The sequence below is a fragment of the Mobula birostris genome, chromosome 9 (genome assembly GCF_030028105.1).
Source record: "Mobula birostris isolate sMobBir1 chromosome 9, sMobBir1.hap1, whole genome shotgun sequence".
Classification (NCBI taxonomy): Eukaryota; Metazoa; Chordata; class Chondrichthyes; order Myliobatiformes; family Myliobatidae; genus Mobula; species Mobula birostris.
The window spans coordinates 6,811,144-6,828,292 of record NC_092378.1 but is presented as its reverse complement, the minus strand read 5'-3'; the positions used below and the strand labels follow the sequence as shown (position 1 = coordinate 6,828,292).

The window sequence follows — 17,149 nt, the reverse complement described above, 5'->3', positions numbered from 1 at the left end:
AATGGACAGTCGACATTTCGGGTGGAGAAGCTTGAAAAGCGCTGACACCAATCCCGGAGCGTCGAGTGACATCTGTAGGACAACGTAGAACCATAGGGCAGTCAGCCCACAATGTTGTGTCGAGCCAGCTAAAAAGTAAATCAAAAATCCCCCATAAATTAATCCCTCCTACCTGCATAATGTCTATATGCCTTCATCCTCCTCACGTTAATGAGCCTATTTACACATATCTTAAAAGCTTCAAATATATTTGCTTCTACCAACATACCAGGCATCCACCACTCTCTGAGTAAAAAAACTTAACCCTCACATCTCCTCTGAACCTTCCCCCGCCCCAGCTTCAATGAGGGCCCTCTGGTATTAGACATTTCAAGCCTGAGAAACAGATACTCTTAGTCCTCTCTATCGATGGATCTCTATCAGATCTCCCCTCAGCCTTCACTGCTCCAAAGAAAACAACCCAAGTTTGTCTCGCCTCTCATGATGAGGGTCAGCACAACATTGTGGGCCGAAGGGCCTGTACTGTGCTGTACTATTCTATGTTCTATAGCACATGACCTCTAAGCCAGGCAGTGTCCTGGCAAACCTCTTCTGCAACCCTCTTCAAAGCCTAGACATCCCTCCTAGAGTGAGGTGATCAGAACTGCATGCAATGTTCCAGATGTGGCCTAACCAGAGTTTTATAAGGGTGCAACATAATCTCTTGACTTTTTAATGCCTTGACTAATAAAAGGAAACAATCCATAAGCCTTCTTAACTACACTATCAACCTGTGTAACAGTATTCATGGAGTGTTGTGAACCAGTTGTGAACTTGGACCCTAAGTCAAGTTTATTGTCACTTAACTATATACGTATATAAAACATACAATATATAGAAAGGAAACCACTTTCCTTCGAACCAGGGTAAGGCACAGGAGTACACATAACACGCGATAACTTATGAAGGTACAGATAAAATCTACAGATAAATTATACATAAGTAACAAATTAAAGGGCATTCATTTTAAATATTGGAAGGCACGAAACAGATTAACCAGTGGCACTTTGAATACAATGTTGCTGGTGGTTCAGAAGCCTAATGGCCTGGGGGAAGAAACTGTTTCTCATCCTGACCATTCTTGCATCATAGTCTCCCTTCTGATGGTAGAAAGTCAAAGAGGATGCTGGATAGATGGGTGGGATCCTTAATAATACTAAGGGCCCTGCATATTCAGCACTCCTGATAAATGTCCCAGATGGATGGTAGGGAGACCCCATGATCCTCTCAGCTGTTCTAACAGTCCTTTGTAGGGAATTCCGGTCCGGTGGTCGGCTGCTCACATACCAGATGGAGATGTAACTTGTCAGGACGCTCTCTTCCTTCAATTAGTCCTGACGAAGGGTCTCAGCCCGAAACGTCAACTGTACCTCTTCCTAGAGATGCTGCCTGGCCTGCTACATTCACCAGCAACTTTGATGTGTGTTGCATAAATCTCTATTGTTAGATCTTGTTGAAAGCCTTCTGAAAATTCAAATACACTGTGCCCACTTGTTGCCCATAAGGCATTCTTTTAATTTATCCTCAGGATCTGGGCAAGGTTAGTATTTAAAGTTCATCTATAACGGCCCTCAAGAATGTGATGGTGGTTGTCCATCTTGAACCACTGCAGTCCTTCGGGTAAAGTTCTTCCCAATATCTTTTCTCACCTCATTTGGAATTTGGACCCAAGAACATCAAAGGGCAGGGGTCCTTCAAGTGATAGTGTTTCTGTGCACCTGGTGCTCTTTTCCGTTATGAAGTAAAAGTTCAAAGTCAAATTTATTAACGAAGAACATATATGTCACCATATACTACTCTGCTATTTATTTTCTTGCGGGCTTTCACAATGAATACAAAGAAACACAATAGGATTAATGAAGAACTGCACACAAACAAAAGCAGACAAATAACCAATGTAAAGAAGACAACAAATTGTGCAAGCATACGCTCAAATAACTTAAACAGTTTAGTTAAACAGGATTTCCCTTTACTATTGGCATGCTGATTTTGCTCGAGCCTATTACTCTGTTCCTGATATTCTGAAGTTATGTCTTTTATTAAAGATTCTGACAAAACGAGGAGATGTTGTTGATAGTGAAGGAGGTTTTGTAGATTACAAGAGCATTACAAAAGTGGACTGAGGAGGGGCAAATGGATTTCATTACAGATAAGTGTGATGTGATACACTGGAAAGGCAATGCAGTGTAGGACTTACAGTATACTATGAATGGATGAACACTAGATGGGGTAATGGAACTGAGGGACCTTGGAGTACAAGTGCAGATTTTGTTGAAAGCAGTAACAACCTCTTCAACCGTGAGATCTTGGTTGAGATCTTGTGGATCCATGCAAATCCACATCTTTTTTTCTGTGACCACTGTCACCATACTATTCACCCAGTCAGTCGGTTCTATTTGTCTTGTTATGACTCCCATCTGTTCCATTCTGTGTAGCTCCTCCACTACTTGATCCCTGAGAGCTACTGGAATCTTTCTCGGGGCATGCATGACTGGTGCAATAGTTGGATCAATCTAGATATGGTGTTTCCCTGGTAAACATCCTAATCCAGAAAACAAGTCATCAAAGTCTTTGAGAATGTCATTTTCTTTTTCAACACCATAGATTCGCTTCACCAGGCCTAGCTTTGTGCATGTTGCTTTGCTCAGTATTGCTGGAACATGTTGCTGTACTATTTCAAACTCGATCTTGTATTTTTGACCTTTGTGCACACAGGTGAGTGCTTTTTTGCTCAATGGCGCTGTCTTGTGGCCGAAATATGCAACAAGCTTGCAGGTGGATTTTCTCAGTCTTCCTCTGATGTACAGTGAGTTGAATGTTTCTGCTGACATTACATTGCAGTTTGCCCACAGCCTCGAGCAATATTTTCATATTGCTCGAGGCTGTGGACTCACTTTTGGAGACTCTATAGTGTGATATTTAATGTTTTGTGTGTTTACTCTCCTCTCCTATCAGATTCCTCCTTCGCTAGCCTCTGACCTTTCCCACTCACCTGGCTTCACCTAACACCTTCCAGCGAGCCTCCTTCCCCTCCCCCACCTTTTTATTCTCGCGTCTCCCTCCTTCTTCACAGCCACGTTCCCTCTAAGGTGTGCGCCTGTAGGCATTCATACATCTTTTACTGCTGGCGCACAAAGGATTTAAATTGTGCAGAAAAGGTTGTCATTCTCTACCTCATTGGCATGTGAATTTCATGATCGTATACAATCACATTTCCTTTTCCAGTTTCTGATGCGGACAGTGTTGACAACGTGGAGTTTGCAATTATTTGTCTGCAGATTTTAGAACTGGTTTATTTATACTGTTTTTATTGAAGAAATTATTCATTGCGCACATGTTGTTGTCACTGGGCAAAAAATTGCACTGCACAAGATTTTTGCACACGGTAGTCATTACAAATTTGGGGGAACATTGCTTCTCAGTCCTGAAGAAGTGTTTCAGCCCGAGACATCGACTGTTTATTCATTTCCATAGATGCTGCTTGACCTGCTGAGTTCCTCTGGCATTATGTGTCTGTTGTTTTTGGATTTTCAGCATCTGCAACTTTTTGTGTTTGTGTGTTATTTGTTCGCTTTTTACTGTTTGCACGATTTGTTGTTTTTGTCTTGTAAGGAGGTTTTCTTTAAATGGATTCTATAGTGTTTCTTTGTTTTGTGGCGGCCTGTGAGAAGGTGAGGTTGTATACTGTTTATGTACTTAGATAATAAATGTACTTTGAAATTTGATTTTGAAATTACTGACATCAGATTAACAAGATGAATGTTTATTCCCTCGATCCCATTGTTGCTGCCTGACCTGCTGTGTTCCTCCAGCATTTTGTGAGTGTTACTTAAGATTTCCAGCATCTGGAGAACCTTTTGTGTCTGCTATCTCTCTTAAGTCTGATTGTTTCCTGTTCTTCTCTCTTCCTCCGTATATAGTGAGGTCATATTTGCTGCCATTAGAGACACAAGATCTTCCCTTTGCCTCCACCTGTGTTCAAAATTCAAAGTATATTTATTATCAAAGTATGTATATATTATACAACCTTGAGATTCATCTCCTTACAGGCAGCCACTAAACAAAGAAACCCAAAATAACTCATAAAAAATAGACTGTCAAACACTCAATGTGCAGAGGGAAATAAAACAAATTGTGCACACAATAAAAGTAAGCAAATAGCATTTAGAATGAAAGTGCGTGCACAGGCACAAACTCCAGAGCTGCTGCAGCAGACCACAGCCTCAGATTCAGTTCAGCGCAGAGCCGAGTAGAAGTCACAGAACAGCGGGCAGAACTGACCCGGCTGTCGCCTTTAGTTCTGACACCTTACCTTTTCAATCCACCTGTCACAGTGTCTAAATCACTCAAAGACTGGGTCATTCCTCGCCCCAACCCTGTCACATTGATACACCCTGGCCTGGACCCCACCACCCCATTTCAACCTGTACACGACCTTTCCAAATGTGCTGCTTGACCTACAGATCCTTCCAGCAGATGATTTTTTTGCTTCATATTTGCTGCCGTCTACTCTGCAGTAAATGTTTTTGAATCTATATGACTTTAGGTGATGGTAACCAGTGCATCCACTATTTTCATTGGTAAGACATATCAAAATTGGTAAGACTGAAAGAAGCTGCAGAAGATCGTGAACACGGCGCAGCACATCACACAAACCAATCTTCCGTCCTTGGACTCACTTTACACCGCACGCTGTCGGAGCAGTGCTGCCAGGATTATCAAGGACACGACCCACCCAGCTAACACACTTTTCGTCCCTCTTCCCTCCGGGAGAAGGCTCAGGAGCTTGAAGACTTGTATGGCCAGATTTGGGAACAGCTTCTTTCTAACTGTGATAAGTCTGCTGAATGGAACCCGACCTGGATCTGGGTCATACCCTCCAAATATCTGAACCTGCCTCTTGGTTTTTTTTGCACTACCTTACTTTCCGTTTTTCTATCTTCTATTTATGATTTATAATTTAAATTTTTAATATTTACTAATGTTTACAATTTTTAATATTTTTAGTATTTAGTATTTAATATTTGTAATCCAGGGAGCGGGAAACGCAAAATCAAATGTCGCTGTGATGATCGTACTTTCTAGTACAAATTGTTTGGCGACAATAAAGTATAGAGTAAAGTGAAGTAAAGTAAAGTATAAAGTAAATTCTGAGATACAGGTCATTAAGTCTGTGGAATTTATTGGTATTCCAACTCATTTGCTTCCCCAGCAGTATAAATCATACTGGTATTCTTTATTTGCGATGGACTCTTAGTTCTTCTGTATTTCGGGGAATTTATGTTTTTCTCTGTGAAGATAAGCACAAAGCAAGTGCACCTTCTCCCTCATCACCATACAGGGCCCTAAACAGTACTTCTAAGTGAGGCCGTGCTTCACCTTTGAGTCTGTCGGATCATCTACCATATCCGGTGCTCTCTTCTCTTTATCCTTCACCCACTCTGGTTAGTCTCTCACCTCGCTTGCCTTCATAATATGTCCTTTGCCTCCCTTCTGACTCTCTTTCTCTCATGGACTACTGTTCTCTCCTATTAGATTCCTTCATCTTCAGCCTTTCACCTCTAACAGCTTCATCTTCCAGCTTCTCACATCATTCCCCGTTCCCCCACCCACCCACCTTCCCCTCACTTGGTCTCACCCATCACTTGCTGACTTATATTCTTCCTTCTCCCCCCTTCCTTTCCAGTTCTGATGAATCAGAATCAGGTGTAGTGAAATTTGTTAACTTAGCAGCAGCAGTACAATGCAATACATGATAATACAGAAAGAAAATAAGTAAATCAATTACAGTAAGTATATGTACATACGAGGGGTGATTGATAAGATCATGGCCTAAGGTAGAAGGAGTGAATTTTAGAAAACCTGGCACATTTATTTTTCAACATAATCCCCTCCTACATTTACGTACTTAGTCCAGCGGTCGTGGAGCATACGGATCCCTTCTTGTAGAAGTCGGCGTCTTGGACCTCCAGAAAGTGGTTCACAGCAGGGGTGATTGATAAGTTCATGGCCTAAGGTAGAAGGAGATGAGTTATTAACTTCAAACTTTCTGCATAATCACTCAAGGAGTTGAACTGCACTTGCTTGTAACGAGACCTGTATAACTCATCTGTATAACCAATGTATTGGTTACCTTTTACTGAATTCTAAATCATTCCTAAATTTGCATTTTACTGCATTTTCTGGGAAGTTTAAAAGCCTTTTCTTTAAGTTAATGATTTCTTAAATGTCTCCAGTAATCCCTGGTATAAATACTTTTTATGTTGTTTTTCCCCTCTTAAAGGAATATCCTGTAAACTAGCCCTACTTCAAGATGTATGGTTAATTAGGTCACATCGTGACCAGTACATTATGGCCCTATTAAGCAGCTGCCCCAATTAGCTGAAGTTTCATGGAAATAGATAAAACTGTATGAAAAAGACAAACTACTTGCACGTGGCCTATCAGCAGCATCAAGAGAGCTTTACCAAAAGGGATTTCTCACAGGTTGGCAGAGGTTACTTAAACAGGGAGCTTTGAGAGCGTTAGTCCATTGTATGTGGCCTATCAGTGGCTATAACCGGAGCACCAGTCGTGAGTTAAATAGCAGGGAAGGTTCAGGCATAAAAGGGAGACACTGCCCTGGTGGAGCAGTCATCAAAGAAGCTGTCGTCGATGGAGTGGTCTGAGGCAGAGTGGTAGGGCTTTGGCTCATTCGGGCTTCGGCGATAGGGGGTCGAGGCGAGGTAAGTTACCTGTGAGGAATAGCAGTAGGAAGTATGTCTGTGAGGCTGGTGTTCTGCACTGGGTGACAGATGTAGTAAGTCCAGGAGACTCCCAGCCTTCGGGATGGCCATATCTGCACCTGGTGTGTTGAGCTGCAGTTCGTTAGGGATCGGGTTAGGGAACTGGAGATGCAGCTCGATGACCTTCGTCTGGTCAGAGAAAGTGAGGAGGTGATAGAGAGGAGTTATAGGCAAGTAGTCACACCAGGGCCTCGGGAGACAGAAAAGTGGGTAACAGTCAGGAGAGGGAAGGGCAAGAGTCAGATACTAGAGAGTACCCCTGTGGCTGTCCCCCTTAACAATAAGTACAATTGTTTGAGTACTGTTCGGGGGGAATGGTCTACCTGGTGGAAGCAACAGTGGCCGCGCCTCTGGCACAGAGTCTGGCCCTGTGGCTCAGAAGGGTAGGGAAAGGAAGAGGATGGCAGCAGTAATAGGGAACTCTATAGTTAGGGGGTCAGACAGGCGATTCTGTGGACGCAGGAAAGAAACACAGATAGTAGTTTGCCTCCCAGGTGCCAGGGTTCGGGATGTTTCTGATCACATCCACGATATTCTGCAGTGGGAAGGTGAACAGCCAGAGGTTGTGGTACATATTGGTACCAAAGACATAGGTAGGAAAAGGGAGGAGGTCCTGAAAACAGACTACAGGGAGTTAGGAAGGAAGCTGAGAAGCAGGACCTCAAAGGTAGTAATCTCAGGATTACAGCCTGTGCTACGTGACAGTAAGTATAGGAATAGAGGGAGGTAGAGTATAAATGCGTGGCTGAGGGATTGGAGCAGGTGGCAGGGATCCAGATTTCCGGATCATTGGGGTCTCTTTTGGGGCTGGTGTAACCTGTACAAAAAAGATGGGTTGCACTTGAATCTCAGGGGGACCAATATCCTGGCAGGGAGGTTTGTTAAGGCTATTAGGGAGAGTTTAAACGAGAATTGTTGGGGTGTGGGAACCGAACTGAAGAGATGGAGGAAGAGGCAGTTGGCTCACAAATCGAGAAAGCTGGGAGACAATATGAGAGGGAGGATAGGCAGGTGATAGAGAAGGGACGCGCTCAGACTGATGGTTTGAGATATGTCTATTTTAATGCAAGAAGCATCATGAACAAAGTGGATGAGCTTAGAGCATGGATCAGTACTTGGAGTTATGATGTTATGGCCATTACAGAGACTTGGATGGCTCAGGGGCAGGGATGGTTACTTAGAATGCCAGGCTTTAGATATTTCAGAAAGGACAGGGAGGGAGGCAAAAGAAATGGGAGCGTGGCACTGCTGATCAGAGATAGTGTCACAGCTGCAGAAAAGGAGGAAGTCATGGAGGGGTTGTCTACTGAGTCTCTGTGTGTGGAAGTTAGAAACAGGAAGGGGTCAATAAATCTACTGGGTGTTTTTATAGACCTCCCAATAGTAACAAAGACATCGACGAGCAGATAGGGAGACAGATTCTGGAAAGGTGTAATAATAACAGGGCTGTTGCGGTGGGAGATTTTAATTTCCCAAGTATCATTTGGCATCTCCCTAGAACAAGGGATTTAGATGGGGTGGAGTTCGTTAGGTGTGTTCAGGAAGGTTTCCTGACACAATATGTAGATAAGCTAACAAGAGGAGAGGCTGTACTTGATCTGGTATTGGGAAATGAACCTGGTCAGGTGTCAGGTCTCTCAGTGGAAGAGCATTTTGCAGATAGTGATTATAATTCTATCTCCTTTACCATAGCATTTTAGAAGGATAGGAACAGGCAAGTTAGAAAAGCGTTTAATTGGAGTAAGGAGAAATATGAGGCTATCGGGCAGGAACTTGGAAGTGTAAATTGGGAACAGATATTCTCAGGAAATGTACGGAAGAAATGTGACAAGTGTCCAAGGGATATTTGCGTGGCGTTCTGCATAGGTACATTCCAATGAGACAGGGAAAGGATAGTAGGGTGCAGGAATTGTGGTGTATAAAGGCTGTTGAAAATCTAGTCAAGAAGAGAAGAAAAGCTTACAAGAGATTCAAAAAACTAGGTAATGATAGAGATCTAGAAGATTATAAGGCGAGCAGGAAGGAGTTTAAGAATGAAGTTAGGAGAGCCAGAAGGGGCCATGAGAAGGCCTTGGCGAGCAGGATTAAACAAAACCCCAAAACATTCTACAAGTATGTGAAGAGCAAGAGGATAAGACATTAGAGAATAGGACCAGTTAAGTGTGACAGTGGAAAAGTGTGTAAACAGATAGCTGAGGTACTTAATGAATACTTTGCTTCAGTATTCACTATGGAAAAGGATCCTGGCGATTGTAGGGATGACTTACAGTGGAATGAAAAGCTTGAGCCTATAAGTATTAAGAAAGAGGATGTGCTGGAGTTTTTGGAAAGCATCAAGTTCAATAACTCACTGGGACCAGACGAGATGTAACCCAGGCTACAGTGGGAGGCAAGGGAGGAGATTGCTGAGCCTCTGGCAGTGATCTTTGCATCATTAATGGGGACGGAGCAGGTTCCGGAGGATTGGAGGATTGCAGATGTTGTTCCCTTATTCAAGAAAGGGAGTAGAGATAGCCAGGAAATTATAGACCAGCGAGTCTTACTTCAGTGGTTGGTAAGTTGATGGAGAAGATCCTGAGAGGCAGGATTTATGAACATTTGGAGAGGCATAATATGATTAGCAGTAGTCAGCATGGCTTTGTAAAAGGCAGGTTAGGCCTTATGAACCTAATTGAATTTTCTGAGGATGTGACTAAACACATTAATGAAGGTAGAGCAGTAGATCTAGTGTATATGGATTTCAGCAAGGCATTTGATAAGGTACCCCATACAAGGCTTATTGAGAAAGTAAGGAGGCATGGGATCCAAAGGGACCTTGATTTGTGGATCCAGAATTGGCTTGCCCACAGAAGGCAAAGAGTGGTTGTAGATGGGTCACATTCTGCATGGAGGTCGGTGACCAGTGGCTCACCTCAGGGATCTGTTCTGGGACCCCTTCTCTTTGTTATTTTTGTAAATGACCTGGATGAGGAAGTGGAGGGATGGGTTAGTAAATTTGCTGATGACACAAAGGTTGGGGGTGTTGTGGATAGTGTGGAGGGCTGTCAGAGGTTACTGCAGGACATCGATAGGATGCAAAACTGGGCTGAGAAGTGGCAGGTGGCGTTCAACTCAGATAATTGTGAGGTGGTTAATTTTGGTAGGTCAAATATGATGGCAGAATATAGTATTAATGGTAAGACTCTTGGCAGTGTGGAGGATCAGAGGGATCTTGGGGTCCGAGTCCATAGGACATTCAAAGCTGCTGTGCAGGTTGACTCTGTGGTTAAGAAGTCATACTGTGCATTGGCCTTCATCAACCGTAAGATTGAGTTTAGGAGCTGAGAGGTAATGTTGCAGCTATATAGGACCCTATTCAGACCCCACTCGGAGTACTGTGCTTAGTTTTGGTCACCTCACTGCAGGAAGGATGTGGAAACCATACAGGAGATTTACAAGGATGTTGCCTGGATTGGGGAGCATGCCTTACTGGAATAGGTTGAGTGAATTTGTTTTTTTTCCTTGGAGCGACAGAGGATGTCAGGTGACCTGGTAGAGGTATATAAGATGATGAGAGGCATTGATCGTGTCAGAGGCTTTTTCCCAGGGCTGAAATGGCTAGCACGAGAGGGCACAGTTTTAAGGTAAACACAAAATACTCTGCAGATGCTGGGGTCAAAGCAACACGCACAACACGCTGGAGGAACTCAGCAAGTCGGGCAGCATCCGTGGAAACGAACAATCAAAGTTTCGGGCCGAGACCCTTCATCAGGACTGAAGAGGGAGGGGGCAGGGGCCCTATAAAGAAGGTGGGGAGAGGGTGGGAAGGAGAAGGCTGGTAGGTTCAGGTGAAAAACCAGTAAGGGGAAAGATAAAGGGGTGGGGGAGGGGAAGCAGGGAGGTGAAAGGCAGGAAAGGTGAAGAAGCAATAGGGGAAAGCAAAATGGGTAGTAAAAGAAGGCGGAACCAAGAGGGAGATGATAGGCAGAGTGAAACTAGGATGGGGGAAGGGAGGGGGAGGGAATTACTGGAAGTTGGAGAATTCAGTGTTCATGCTAGGGGGCTGGAGACTACCCAGATGGTATATGAGGTGTTGTTCCTCCAACCTGAGTTTGGCCTCGTCATGGCAGTAGAGGAGTCCATGTATGGACATATCCGAATGGGAATGTGAAGCAGAGTTGAAATGGGTGGCAACCAGGAGAGCCTGTCTGTTGTGGCGGACGGAGCGGAGGTGCTCGACGAAGCGGTTCCCTAATCTGCGTCGGGTCTCACTGATGTAGAGGAGGCCGCACCGGGAGCACCGGATGCAATAGATGGCCCCACCACACTCATAAGTGAAGTGTTGCCTCACCTGGAAGGACAGTTCGGGGCCCTGAATAGTGGTGAGGGAGGAGGTGTAACGACAGTTATCCGTGGGGAGGGACGTGTGGACCAGGGAGTCGCGGAGGGAATGATCCCTGCGGAATGCGGAGAGGGGTGGAGAGGGAAAGATGTGCTTAGTGGTGGGGTCCTGTTGAAGGTGGCGGAAGTTGCGGAGGATAATGTACTGGATCCGGAGGCTGGTGGGGTGGTAGGTGAGGACAAGGGGAACTCTGTCCCTTTTATGGTGACGAGAGGATTTGGTGAGGGCTGAAGTGCAGGAAATGGAGGAGATGTGGGTGAGGGCATCATTGATGTCGGCAGAAGGGAAACCACGATCCTTAAAAAAAGAGAACATTTGAGATGTCCTGGAACGGAAAGCCTCATCCTGGGAGCAGATGCGGTGGAGACAGAGGAACTGAGAATAGGGATTAGCATTTTTGCATGTGGCTGGGTGGGAAGAGATATAGTCGAGGTAGTTCTGAGAGTCAGTGGGCTTATAGAAGATGTCAGTGGACAGTCTGTCTCCAGAGATGGAGACCGAGAGATCGCGAAAAGGGAGAGAAGTGTCCGAGATGGACCAAGTGAATTTGAGGGCTGGGTGGAAGTTAGAAGCAAAGTCGATGAAATTGGCAAGCTCAGCATGGGTGCAGGAAGCAGCACCAATGTAGTCATCAATGTAGCAAAGGAAAAGTTGGGGAGCAGTACCAGTATAGGTTTGGAGCACAGATTGTTCCACATAACCATCGAAGAGGCAGGCATAGCTGTGGCCCATGCGAGTGCCCATAGCCCCATCTTCTCACTTTCTTCACCCTTGGTCTGAAGAAAGTGAGAAGAGCCAAAAGAGAAGTTATTATGTGTGAGTACCAGTTCTGCCAAGCGGAGGAGGATGGTAGTGGTGGGGAACTGGTGATGTCTATTATCCAAAAAGTAGCGGAGGGCTTTGAGGTCTTCTTGATGGGGAATGGAAGTGTATAAGGATTGGACATCCATAGTGAAAATGAAGCGGTCGGGACCGGGGAACTGGAAGTTATTGAAGAGGTGGAGGGCATGGGATGTATCTCGGATGTAGGTGGGGAGGGACTGAACTATGGGTGACAAAATGGAGTCCAGGTAGGGAGATACAAGTTCGGTGGGGCAGGAGCAGGCAGAAACTATGGGTCTACCAGGACAGTCAAGCTTGTGGATCTTGGGGAGGAGGTAAAACCGAGCAGTGCGGGGTGTGGGAATTATGAGTTTAGTAGCTGAGGATGGAAGGTCTCTGGAGTTGATAAGGGCGGTGATGGTACGGGAGACAATGGTTTGATGTTTTTTGGTGGGGTCCTGTTCCAGGGGTAAGTAAGAGGAGGTGTCAGAGAGCTGCCGCTGGGCCGGCCTCAGTGAGGTAGGGGTCTGTCCGCCAGACTACTACGGCACTACCTTTGTCTGTGGGTTGGGATTAGTGCGGAGAGAGTGTTGGGCAGTGCATTCAGAGGGAGTGAGGTTGGAACAGGAGAGAGGAGTGGTGAAGTTGAGACAGTTGATGTCTCGGTGACAGTTGGAGGTGAAAAGATTGAGTTTTAAGGTGCTTGGAAGTAGGTACAGAGGGGATGTCAGGGATAAGATTTTTACGCAGAGAGTGGTGAGTGCATGGAATGGGCTGCCAGTGACTGTGGTGGAGGCGGATACAATAGGGTCTTTTAAGAGGCTCCTGGATAGGTACATGGAGGGCTATGAATAACCCCAGGTAATTGATGATTAATTCCAGCTTTTTTTTTGATCCAGATGCAGTATTTTGTAAGCTTTAAAAGCTGATCAAGTGAAACTTAAGTTTATTTCCCCCCCCCCCCCCCACCCTCAGGGAGAAGATTGTTCTAGTTTGACCAGCCTTTCCTGACATGTTGCCTTGGTATTGCTTTTGTACCCAAATGGACAATTCTCTGAGTATCACCAAGGTACAGTACAAGTTTAAAGTGTCATTGCTTTTAGGCATACCGTTGTTTTTGACTTGGTAAATTTGAGCTAAAATGTGTACTGTATATAAAAGTTTACATTGTATTAAAGTTAAGTTTCTACTGGAAAACAGACAATTTCAAGAAATTTAGAGTTGAGTAAGGAAATCCAACCATCATGCATGGCTTCATACAATTTTATTTGTTCTATCTTCAAATTTAGGGTGGCAGGGTGGAGATACGTCTCTACCAGATAAGGTGTAAGGCACTCCATCCCTCCACTAGGTGGCAGGTCACCCTAGGGCATGGTCTAGCACCTCCTTAGCCCTCTCACCCCCCACCAATCAGGGTCACTTAAAGCCATGGGAGCAAGTGGTAGATGGTCAAAGGAGCAGCTGGTACATATCATAAGTCCTGGTTATACGACTGATTCCAGGCAGACAATCTTTGAAGAGTCTTGATAATGGCTGGGGTTACCTGTCTTGTAAAGACACTGCCCAGGAGAAGGTAATGGCAAACCACTTTTGTCGAAAAATTTGCCAAGAACAATCATGATCATGGAAAAACCATGATCACAACGTCATATGACATGGCACATCATGAACAAACTACTTCAGAGCAATTCCCTTTACCAAAGATCAATATAGACTACATTTTTGAATAAAGCCAAGGCTCAGATTGGCATTTTTCTATGTCAGAGTGGATCAAGTTATAAGCGTGTTTATTACTCATGAGGGAAATCTACCTCCATACGTTAATTTTAAGATTTTTATACATTTACAGAGTCCAGTAATTCATCAACCATGTTTTTGAGGCCAATCCAACCCTTAATTGTATTCTTGTCTGATCTTGCATCTGTATTGAATGAGTCACATTTGTCTTTAATGAGCCCATTTGTCTTTGAGGCTTTCCCCCCTCAACAGCTGTAAGATGTTTTTCTCTGCTTTCAATCATGTAGTGTGAAAACACTCCCTGCTATAAATCACATATCCTTGCAAGCTTCTCACATCAGCAATCCAGCAAAGCACTCTGGGATCACACAGGTTCCATTTTGTCACAGTACATTTTGCAAAATTTATAAATTCATAAAGACTTAAGGGTTACAGAGATAGTTCCACACACCCAATTATACCTATGTGACCTGTTGTAGAAAATTGCATTAAATATAACTGAGGTAACTTACTGGCACACAACTGATTGGAATTGACCTGCATCAACACTGAAACATCTGTTAGGCTCTTCTTTCCCACCCATTCCTTGGCAATCTTGACGAATGATTGAGAGGCTCTGATCTCGAGTGTTTTTTCTTCCAATAAACCCAACAGTATTATTTTCTGTGGCTACTATGGAGAGGCGCTAATGATCTTGGCTTTCCATGAATAAAAGAGGATAGTAAATGAAAGGAAGACTTGTGCTTGTTGATATAGTTCTTTAAAAATATTCACAATACCCTGAAATGTTTTATAGTCAATTACTTTTTTTTATGATTTTATCAGTGGCTGTAATGTGGTAAGTGTGTCATTTAATTCTTGCCCAATATGGTCTTGTAAGCAGCGTGCGATAATGATCAGAATGTATTTCAGAGAAGTTGATTGAAAGATACTGTAAATATTGGGCACAATGTATGAAGAAACTTGCATGCTATTTTTTGAAATAGCGTTGGCAGTATTTATATCTGCTCAAAAGGTCAAACAGCACCCTGTATTGCTTAATTACTTTCTGTCATATCCAACAGTGCAGTGTTACATGTGGATTTGAATCACATTATGACAAGTTGCTATTTTGAGCTGATGTATTTGAAATTGGATAATTAATTGTTAATTGATTTATTTTTGTCACATGTACAGAGGTACAGTGACAAACTTTGTTTTATATACCATCCATACAGATCATTTCATCACATCAGTTCATCAAAGTAGTACAAGGTAAAGACAATAACAGAAAGTAGAATTAAGTGGTGTTACAGATACAAAGTCCAGGGTTGATAGACAATAAGATGTAAGGCAATGTGAGGTCCAGAGTCCATCTTATCAAATTATACTAAAACAATCAGCTGCTCTCAGAGTGGAGGAGCAACACCTTATATTCCTCTAACCTGATGGCATGAATATTGATTTCTCCCTCCAGTAAAAAGAATCATTTCCCCTCTCCTCTTCTTATCCCCACCCTGGCCTTTCACTTCTTCTTTCCTGCCCATCAGTTCTCCCTGGGTCCGCTCCTCCTTCCCTTTTTCCTGTGGTCCACTCAACTCTCTTATCAGTTCCTTTTTCTCCAGCCCTTGACCTTTCCCACCCACCTGGCTTCACCTATCACCTTCTAGCTACCCTCCTTCCCCTTCTCCTACCTTTTTATATTGGTGTCTTCCCCTCTTCCTTCTCAGTCCCAAAGGAGATCACGGCTTGAAATGTTGACTGTTTATTCATTTCCATAGGTGCTGCCTTACCTGTTGAGTTCCTTCAGCATTTTGTGTGTATGTAATTTTCTGACATACTATGAACTAAGCTGTGGTATTCTTTTGCATGCACCACATGTGCTGTCGGATCATTCCGCACTCTCACGACCTTCTGAATGAAGAAGTTTCCCCTCATGTTCCCCTTAAACTTCTCACCTTTCACCCTTAACCCATGGCCTCTGGGTGTAGACCCACCCAACCTCAGTGGAAAAAGCCTACTTGCTTTACCCTATCTTTTCTCCTCATTATTTTGTATGCCTCTATCAAATCTCCACTTATTATGGTTATGATTATGAGGACACGCAGTCCCCTTTTATTGTCATTTAATGATGCATGCATTAAGAAATGATAAAAATGTTTTTCCAGAATGATAGCACAAAAACACATGAGAAACTGACTTAAAAGCTAACAAAAACCACATAATTATAACATATAGTTACAACAGTGCAAAACAATACTGTAAATTGATAAGAACAGACCATGACACAGTAAAAGTCTCAGTCTCCCATCATCTCACGCAGACAGTAAACCTCCAGCGCCGTCAACTTGCCGGTGCAGCATCCCGGAAGCATCCGACCACAGTCCGACCTGAGTCTGTCCAAAAAACTCCGAGCCTCCGACCACCTCCTGACACCGATGCACCGAGCACCATCTCTGCCGAGCGTTTCGACCCCGGCCCCGGCAGCAGGCAATATGCAAAGCTGAGGATTTGGGGCCTACGTCTCCGGAGATTCTCAATCGCACAGTAGCAGCGGCAGCGAAGCAGGGATTTCAGAAGTTGCTCCAGATGTTCCTCTGTGCTTCACGGCTGTCCCCATCAAATCCAGATTGATGCATGGCCTCCCTAGTTACACATATCGATATTCATTCGGAATGGCCGCGCGTGCTGCATCGTACCACCATCTTCTCCTCCCTCCTTAATTGATTCACTTAATCTTCTATGTTCTAAAGAGTACAGTCCTAACCAAATCAATCTTTCCTTATAACTTAGGTCCATCAAACCCGGCATTATCCTTGTAAATTTTCTCTGTACTCCTTCAATCTTGTTTACATCTTTCCTGTAAGTAGGTGACCAAAACTGCATACAATGTTCCAGATTAGGCCTCACCAACAATTTCAATTTCAACATAACATCCCAGCTCATGTACTCAATACATTGATTGATGAAGGCCAATGTGCCAAAAGCTTTCTTTACGACCCTATCTACCTGTCACTTTCAATAAATTATGGATCTATATTCCCAGAACCCTTTGTTCTACTACACGCCTCAGTGCCCTACTGTTCACTGTGTAAGTCAAGACCTACCCCGTTTGGTCCTAGGGAAGTGCAAAACCTCACACTTGTCTGTATTAAATTCCATCTGCCATTTTTCAGCCCATTTTTCCGTTGATGCCGGTCCCTCTGCAAGCCATGATTGTCTTCCTCACTGTCCACTACACCACCAATCTTGGTGTCATCTGCAAATATGCTGATCCAGTTAACTACATCTTTGATATAGATAACAAACAACAAAGGATCCAGCACCGATCTCCGCGGCACACCACTAGTTACAGGCCTACAGTCAGAGAAGCAACCCTCTACGACCACTGTCTGTCTTCTCCCAC

General features: G+C 44.0%; 1 long non-coding RNA gene across 1 annotated transcript in view; it reads right to left on the bottom strand.

Moving 5' to 3' along the window:
- Positions 1-906: 906 nt before the first annotated feature.
- Positions 907-17,149, bottom strand: part of LOC140203306 (uncharacterized) — a 49,373-nt gene continuing 33,130 nt past the window's right edge. The window contains exons 2-3 of the long non-coding RNA XR_011887336.1: positions 5,948-6,050; positions 907-4,011 (exon numbers count right to left, since the gene is read on the bottom strand). This is a non-coding gene — a long non-coding RNA (uncharacterized lncRNA). The remainder of the gene's footprint in view (positions 4,012-5,947; positions 6,051-17,149) is intronic.